Genomic DNA, 9589 nt, shown 5'->3' on the forward strand with positions numbered 1-9589 from the left:
GAATATTCAGGACTGATCTCCTTTAGGATGGACTGGTTGGATCTCCTTGCAATCCAAGGGACTCTCAAGAGTCTTCTCCAACACCACGGTTCAAAAGCATCAATTATTTAATGCTCAGCTTTCTTTATAGATCAACTCTCACATCCATACATGACTACTGGAAAAACCATAGCTTTGACTAGACAAACCTTTGTTGCAAAGTAATATCTCTGCTCTTTAATATGCTGTCCAGGTTGGTCATAGTTTTTCTTCCAAGGAGCAAGCATCTTTTAATTTCATGGCTGCAGTCACCATCTACAGTGAAATTTGGATACCAAGAAAATAAAGTCTTTCACTGTTTCCATTGTTTCCCCGTCTATTTGCCACGAAGTGATGGGACCAGATGCCATGATCTTAGTTTTCTGAATGTTGAGTTTTAAGCCAACTTTCACTCTCCTCTTTAAATTTCATCAGGAGGTTCTTAGTTCTTCTTTGCTTTCTGCCATAAGGGTGGTGTCATCTGAATATCTGAAGGTTATTGATGTTTCTCCCAGCAATCTTGATTCCACCTTGTGCTTCATCCAGCCCAGGATTTTGCATTATGTACTCTGCATATAAGTTAAATAAGCCGGGTGACAATCAGTCTTGATGTGCTCCTTTCCTGATTTGAAACCGGTCTATTGTTCCATTTCAGGTCTGTTGCTTCTTGACCTGCATACAGATTTCTCAGGAGGCAGGTCAGGTGGTCTGGTATTCCCATCTCTTGAAGAATTTTCCAGTTTGTTCTGATCCAGAGTCACAGTTTTTGGCATAGTCAATAAAGCAGAAGCAGATATTTTTCTGGAACTCTCTTGCTTTTTCTACAATCCAACAGATGTTGGCAATCTGATCTCTGGTTCCTCTACCTTTTCTAAATCCAGCTTGAACATCTGGGAGTTCACGGTTCATGTACTGTTGAAGCCTGACTTGGAGAATGTAGAGCATTACTTTACTAGCGTGTGAGAACATTTTTTGACATTCCCTTTCTTTGGGATTGGAATGAAAATTGACCTTTTCCAATCCTGTGGCCACTGCTGAGTTTTCCAAATTTGCTGTCATATTGAGTGTAGCACTTTGACAGCATCATCTTTAAGGATTTGAAATAGCTCAACTGGAATTCCATCACCTCCACTAGCTTTGCTCATAACGATGCTTCCTAAAGCCCACTTGACTTCGCACTCCTGGATGCATGGCTCTAGGTGAGTGATCACCCCATCGTGATTATCTGGGTCATGAAGATCTTTTTTGCGTAGTTCTTCTGTGTATTCTTGCCACTTCTTAATATTTTCTGCTTCTGTTAGGTCCATACCATTTCTGTCCTTTATTGTGCCCATCTTTGCATGAAATGTTCCCTTGGTATCTCTAAGTTTTTTGAAGAGATTTCTAGTCTTTCCCATTCTATTGTTTTCCTCTATTTCTTTGCACTGATCATTGAGGAAGGCTTTCCTATCTCTCCTTGCTATTCTTTGAAACTCTGCATTCAAATGGGTATATCTTTCCTTTTCTCCTTTGCCTTTAGCTTCTCTTCTTCTCCCAGCTATTTGTAAGACCTCCTCAGACAACCATTTTGCCTTTTTGCATTTCTTTTTCTTGGGGATGGTCTTGATCACTGCCTCATGTACAGTGTCACAAACCTCAGTCCATAGTTCTTCAGGCATGCTGTCTATCAGATCTAATTCCTTGAATCTATTTGTCACTTCCTCTGTATAATCATAAGGGATTTGATTTAGGTCATACCTGAATGGTCTAGTGGTTTTCCCTACTTTCTTCAATTTCAGTCTGAATTTGGTAATAAGGAATTCATGATCTGAGCTATAGTCAGCTTCCAGTCTTATTTTTGCTGACTGTATATAGCTTCTCCATCATTGGCTGCAAAGAATATAATCAATCTGACCTCAGTATTGACCACTCTTATAGACAGAGTGACTGAAGAACTATGGACGGAGGTTTGTAACATTGTACAATAGGTGGTGATCAAAACCATCCCCAAGAAAAAGAAAGACAAAATGGTTTTCTGAGGAGGCCTTACAAATAGCTGAGAAAAGAAGAGAAGCTAAAAGCAAGAGAGAAAAGGAAAGATGTACACATTTGTTTGCAGAGTTCCAAAGAATAGCAAAGGGAGATAAGAAAGCCTTCTTAAGTGATCAATGAAAAGAAATAGAGGAAGAAAACAGAATGGGAAAGACTAGAGATCTCTTCAAGAACAGAAATAACAAGGGAAATTTCCTGCAAAGATGGGTACAATAGAGGCCAGAAACTGTGTGGGCCTAACAGAAGGAGAAGGTATTAAGAAGAGATGGTAAGAATACACAGAAGAACTATACAAAGGAGATCTTAATGACCCAGATAACCATGATGGTGTGATCACTCACCTAGAGCCAGATATCCTGGAGTGTGAAATCAAGTGGGCCTTAGGAAGCATCACTACAAACAAAGCTAGAGGAAGTGATGGAATGCCACCTGAGCTATTTCAAATCTTAAAAGATGATGCTGTGAAAGTGCTTCACTCAATATGCCAGCAAATTTGGAAAACTCAACAGTGGCCGCAAGACTAGAAAATGTCAGTTTTCATTTAAATTCCAAAGAAAGAAAGGCAATGCCAAAGAATGTTCAAACTATCATAAAATTGTACTCATTTCACATGCTAGCAAAGTAATGCTCAAAATTCTCTGTGCAAGCCTTCAACAGTAGATGAACCAAGAACTTTGACTATGTGGATCACAAAAAGCTGTGGAAAATTCTTAAAGAGATGAGAATACCAGACCACTTAACCTGCCTCCTGAGAAATCTGTATGCAGGTCCAGAAGCAACAGTTAGAACCAGACATGGAACAATGGCCTGGTTCCAGATTGGGAAAGGAGTACACCAAGGCTATATATTGTCATCCTGCTTAATTAACTTATACGCAGGGTACATCATGTGAAATGCCAGGCCGGATGAAGCACAGGTTGGAATCAAGATTTCTGGGAGAAATATCAATAACCTCAGACATGCAGAAGACACCACCCTTATGGCAGAAAATTAATAGGAAATAAAGAGCTTCTTGATAATGGTGAAGGAGGAGAGTGAAAAATCTGTCTTAAAACTCTACGTTCAAAAAACTGAGATCATGGCATCCAGTCCCATCACTTCACGGCAAAAAGACGGGGAACCAATGTATACAGTGACAGACTTTATTTTCTTGGGCTCTAAAATCACTGCAGATGGTGACTACAGCCATGAAATTAAAAGATGCTTGCTCCTTGGAAGAAAAGCTATGACAAACCTGGACAGCATATTAAGAAGCACATACATCACTTTGCCAACAGAGGTCCATCTAGTGAAAGCTATGGTTTTTCCAGTGGTCATGTATGGATGTGAGAATTGGATCATAAAGAAGACTGATCACTGAGGAATTGATGCTTTTGAACTGTGGTTTTGGTGAAGACTCTTGAGAGTCCTTTGGACTCCAAAGGGATCCAACCAGTCCATCCTAAAGGAAAACAGTCCTGAATATTCATTGAAAGGACTGATGCTAAATCTGAAGTTCCAATACTTTGCCACCTGATGTAAAGAGCTGATATTATAAAAGACCCTGATGTTCAGAAAGATTGAAGGCAGGAGGAGAAAGGGACAACAGAGAATGAGATGGTTGGATGGTATCACCGACTCAATGGACACGAGGTTGAGCAAGCTCTGGGAGATGGTGAAGGACAGGGTAGTTGGTGTGCTGCAGACCATGGGATCATAAAGAGTCAGACTGAGCAACTGAACAACACCAACTGACAAAATTAAGCTGTGTACAGAGTCTCAGGTGGTGCCTCTCCTAATATAGGATGAGCCTTATTTCAAGGCTGCTACTTCCTTGATAAGCAACTGTATGAATCTGCTGTTTGAAACTCAGGGGAGGTCTTGGAAGCTGCAGTCTTGCATACAAGAAATGAGAGAACAAAAGGCCTCCATGGCCGGGAGCCCCACAGGGCGCTGCTCAGCATCACTACAGCCTCTAGTTCTTGACCTCTGCTAACTTGAAAGGACCAGCTAACCCTTCCCCTGACCTAGTCTTCCTCCCTTTGACTAACATAAAAGATATTTGCCATCTAAAAGAACTGAAAATGCTTTATTCTGTGTCTCCTTTCTACTGAAAACACAGGTAAAATCTTGTGTCCTATCTTAAAAGGATCCTGGAAGCATGTTGTTGACTTGAAAAATAATCACAACCTAAAAGCTGAGAGTTATGTTTTATTAGGTGGAAACTTTTAGGACTTCAAGCCTGAGAGACAGCATCTCAAGTGACCCTGAGAGAACTGCCCCGAGAGGCACAAGAAGGAACCAGATTATACAGAAGTTTTACAGCACAGGGGAGGTAGTCTGAACATCAAAAGATTATTGTTATTTAAAGAAAACCAGATTATCCCAAGTTAAGGGATTTAGGGCTTCTCTGTGTATAAAAGTAGTACTAGTGTTAGTCACTCAGTTATGTCCGACTCATTGCGATCCCATGGACTGTGGCCCGCCAGGCTCCTCTGTCCATGGGATTCTCGGCAAGAATGCTGGAGTGGATTGCCATTCCCTTCTCTGGAGGATTTTTCTGACCCAGGGATCGAACCCAGGTCTTCTTCATTGCAGGCAGATTCTTTACTGTCTGAGCTACAGGGAAGATCCTCTCTATGTATGGGAAGATACAAGAGTCTGGGCTCATTGAAATTATTGCTTTCATATGTATCTCAGCTATCTGGGGACAGTAACCTGTGTTTTTTCACATCCTGAGCTTCTTTGGTGTCAATGTAGGGAGTGGCTGCAGTCTGATGGCTGCTAGATCACAGGTGGTCTCCTTCCTCTGCCCTTAGGGCTCACCAGCTCATATTGGAGGGATGTTGGTTCTAAGATGTTTACTTAACTGATATGGCAGGAAATAGGTGTGTCTCCTTCCTTACAGGTGTGTTCATTTTGCCTTTCAACATTCAGAATTGTCTCTGAGGTGTCAGAGAAGAATGCCAACCCCTGGCACTCAGCTAGGGTGCTCTGGACCTGGGTCATGGCTTCCCGTGATTGTGCAGGCCCTTGGGACTAGGAACTGGGGTCATAAAGTTCCTGATTCATTGACATGAGGACGTTGGTGGGTCTTGTAGACTCCTGCTTCTGGAAAGGAGATAAGAAAGACAAGAGAAAGAGTTGGGACCACTTTTCCCTGATTGCGTCCTTCCCAGGGCAAGGTTCAGGTGGCCAAAGTGGGGAGCAGGCCATGAGAAGATTCTAAGAAAGAAAATAGATTTCAGAAAATGAAATGTAGCTTGAGGAACTCCAAGTTTAGCAGCTACCAAGTGAAGTCACTCAGTCGTGTCCGACTCTTTGTGACCCCATGGACTGTAGCCCACCAGGCTTCTCATCCATGGGATTTTCCAGGCAAGAGTACTGTAGTGGGTTGCCATTTCCTTCTCCAGGGGATCTTCCCGACCCAGGAAGATAGCAGCTACAGAAACCCCAAATTTGAATGAAATCTCTCTGTATCTGCATGTGCATGCTCAGTTGTATCCGACTTTTTGCAACCCCTTGGACTGTAGTCTACCAGGCTCCTCTGTCCCTGGGATTTCCCAGGCAAGAATATTGGAGTGGGTTGCCATTTTCTTCTCCAGGAGATCTTCTGCATTAGCAGGCAGATTCTTTACCACTAAGTCACCTGGGAAGCCCCTCTCTGTACACTGGTCCAATATCAAATCACAGAGACAGAGTTTTGGGTGTAGTAGAAAGTTCAGTTCAGTTCAGTTCAGTCGCTCAATCATGTCCAACTCTTTACAACCCTATGGACTACGGCATGCCAGGCTTACCTGTCCATCACCAACTCCTAGAGTCTGCTTAAACTCATGTCCATCGAGTCAGTGATGACATTCCAACCATCTCATCCTCTGTTATCCCCTTCTCTTCCTGTCTTCAATCTTTCCTAGCATCAGGATCTTTTTCAATAAATCAGTTCTTCGCATCAGGTGGCCAAAGTATTGGAGGTTCAGCTTCAGCATCAGGCCTTCCAGTGAATATTCAGGATTAATTTCCTTTAGGATTGTCTGGTTTGATCTTACAGTCTAAGAGACTCTCACAAGTGTTCTCCAACACCAAAGTTCAAAAACATCAATTCTTCAGTGCTCAGTCTTCTTTACTATCCAACTCTCACATCCATACATGAATACCGGAAAAACTATAGCTTTGACTAAACAGACCTTTGTTGGGAAAGTAATATATGTGCTTTTTAATATGTTGTCCAGGTTTGTCATAGCTTTTCTTCCAAGGAGCAAGCATCTTTTAATTTCATGGCTGTAGTCACCATCTGCAGTGATTTTGGAGCTCAAGAAAATAAAGTCTCTCGCTGTTTCCATTGTTTCTCCATCTATTTTCCATGAATTAATGGGACAAAATGCCATGATCTTAGTTTTTTGCATGTTGAGTTTTAAGTCAGCTTTTTCACTCTCCTCTTTCACTTTCATTGAGGGGTTCTTTGTAGTAGAAAAAGAAAATTTTATTGCTTTGCCAGGCAAAGGGAGACACATCAGGCTCCTGTCTCAAAAAACTGTGTGTCTCAACCCCAAGAACTTTGATGAGGGATTTTATAACAGGGAGTCAAAGGTGAGGGTCCCTGACAAGATTGGTGTTTGAGGGATCTCAGGTTGTTGGCTCCTAATCTTGATAAGCTGCTCTGGTCCCTTTAATCTTGCCTCAGGTGTTTTCTTGGCTGCTTCTCCCTTAATTACCAACTGTTCCATTCCACCCTTTGGAACTCAGGAAAGGTCATAATGGCTGCAGTCTTTCTTACAAGAAATGGGGGACAGAAAGTTCTCCATGCCTGGGAGCCCCACATGGCCCTTCTCTGTTTCACAAGCACAAGTTGGAGTAATAACTTTGAAGATCAAGGAATCTCCAAGCCAAGGAGTAAAGGCAGCCACTAGAAGTTTAGAACCATGAGAAGTAAATAACTCTGTCAATTGAAGCCTTAACTATAGCCCAGTAAAACTGATTTCAGACTTCTGACCTCCAGAACTAAAAGAGATTAGATTTGTGAAAGACTTTATTTTCTTGGGCTCCAAAATCATTGCAGATGGTGACTGTAGCCATGAAATTAAAAGATGCTTCCTCCTTGGAAGAAAAGTTATGACCAACCTAGACAGCATATTAAAAAGCAGAGACATTACTTTGCCAACAAAGATCTATCATGTTTGGCTCAACATTTTACCCCTACAGGAAAATGGGGACCAGGAAATGTAGTCAACCACTGATGTAGATTCCAAATTTATGGATAAAGTTATATGTATTTTCTAAACATAAACTCTTCCTCAGAAAGTAGCACTAGTGAAATGGAGCAGGACCATATGGTACTTGCCCCTCGACGATGTCCTCTGCCTGCCTTTTGCCTGTGGAAAACTTTAATCAAAGAATAAGTTTAATCAGAGAAGTGAGAAATGCTGAGACAAAGGAAAACAGTCTAAGGAGACTAAATAATAATAATGTAATCATTAAGCTGGTGGCTCAGAGGTTAAAGTGTCTGCCTGCAATGCAGGAGAACTGGGTTCAATCCCTGGGTCGGGAAGATCCCCTGGAGAAGGAAATGGCAACCCACTCCAGTATTCTTGCCTGGAGAATCCCATGGATGGAGGAGCCTGGTGGGCTACAGTCCACGGGGTCGAAAAGAGTCGGACACGACTGAATGACTTCACTTTCACTTTCATTAAGCATAGTCAAGGACCTTTAGTTCTTTCTCAAGGTCTGTAGATAGTATTCTGAAACATATCCTGTGAGCTGTCTTATAGATACTAAAACCCCAGGTGGAAACGTTAACGACATGATGACCAGACTGTACCCAGGACATGAACTGTCACAATTCTGAGAACTGACTGCAAAGAAGTGTGAACAAGTGCCTTCCAGAACTGAAGATTATCTGTACCTAAAACCACCAAGATGATGCTGGTCAGACCACTGATGGCCAATTTGAAGATGACTGTTAGAGAGGACTGTGCTGTTTCTGCCTTAGACATCCCCCCACCCCCACCCACTCTGTCTATAAATGCTATCACCTACTGCTTGTCAAGGGGGAAGTCAGCCTTTGAACAGATGTCTACCACCCTCCTTGCACAGTGGCCGGCAACTGAAATAAACCAAACTTTCCTTTACACCAAACTGGCCTTTTGAGCAGTGAGCAGCCGGACCCCTCACACCCTCCTTTTGGTAACATTAATAGTATTGCTCTAGCTTTGTTCCAAAACGAGTGCAGCCTCTTACTAAGGATTCAGGATTAAAATACATTGAGTGGATCTGTGGACACTAATCCACAGGTTTTTGTCAAAGAAAATTTACTGAAATATTTTGTTTAGGGAGACTACTCGTGGTCCTGTGTCTTAAGACTCCTCACTCCCTATCCATGGGGCCCAGATACCATTCCTGTCAGGGAACAAGATCCCACATGCCACAGCTAAGAGCTTGCATGCCACAACTAAGGCCTGCCACAACCAAATAAATAAATAAATAAAAAGTGTAAAATAAATATTTTTAAAATGTGTTCAGGTGTTGGAGATTTTGCACATAATAACCTTACTTCTGGGGCTTCCCTAGTGGCTCAACTAGTAAAGACTCTAGCTGCAATGCAGGAGACCTGGGTTTGATCCCTGGGTCAGGGACATCCCCTGGAGAAAGGAATGGCTACCCACTCCAGTATTTTTGCCTGGAGAATTCTGTGGATAGAGGAGCCTGGATGGGTGGCAAAGAATCAGAAAGGACTAAGTGAGTAACTTTCACTTTCACTTTTCAATCTTCTTAGAAGCACCAAAAAAGAGCTACCACTTATTGAGCACCTACTGTGTGCCTAATACTTAATATAATTTTCAATCCTGTTTCAGTTATCTTGTTATGTACCAAATCACCCCAAATCTTACTGGTTTCAAACAACAATCATTTTATTATCTCTTGTGGTTTCTGTGGATCAGAAATTTAACGAGGTCTGGACCAGGCAGTTCTGGCTCAAAATCTTTCTTGCCATTACAATCAGAAAGTAGCTGAAGCTGGAAGGCAAGGGGGTGAGGGTGTGGGAGTGTTATGGTGACAGCATCCAGTGTTATGGCTGACAAGCATCTCTCTGCATTTAGTTCTATGTGGTCTCTTGCTGCTATGCTTAGTTGCTCAGTCATGTCCAACTCTTTGCGACCCAATGCACTGTAGCCCACCAAGCTCCTCTGTCCATGGGGATTCTCCCGGCAAAAATACTAGAGTGGGTTGCCATGCTGTCCTCCAGGGGATCTTCCTGACCCAGGGATGGAACCCAGGTCTTCCTTATTGCAGGTGGATTCTTTACCATCTGAGCTCTGTGGTCTTTTATTGTGTGCTAATTTGGGCTTCCTCACAAACTGATGACTTTAGAGTAATTGGTCTGCTTACACAGCTTACACAGCAGCTGGTTGCCCTCCAAGCAAGTGTCTAAAGATAAAAAAGCCAAAGTATTGTTTATGTGATCCAACCAAAGATCTACCATGCTGCTGCTGCTAAGTTGCTTCAGTCGCATCTGACTCTGTGCGACCCCATAGACAGCAGCCCACCAGGCTTCCCCATCCCTGGG

Source organism: Bos javanicus, chromosome 15 (assembly GCF_032452875.1).
Source record: "Bos javanicus breed banteng chromosome 15, ARS-OSU_banteng_1.0, whole genome shotgun sequence".
NCBI lineage: Eukaryota > Metazoa > Chordata > Mammalia > Artiodactyla > Bovidae > Bos > Bos javanicus.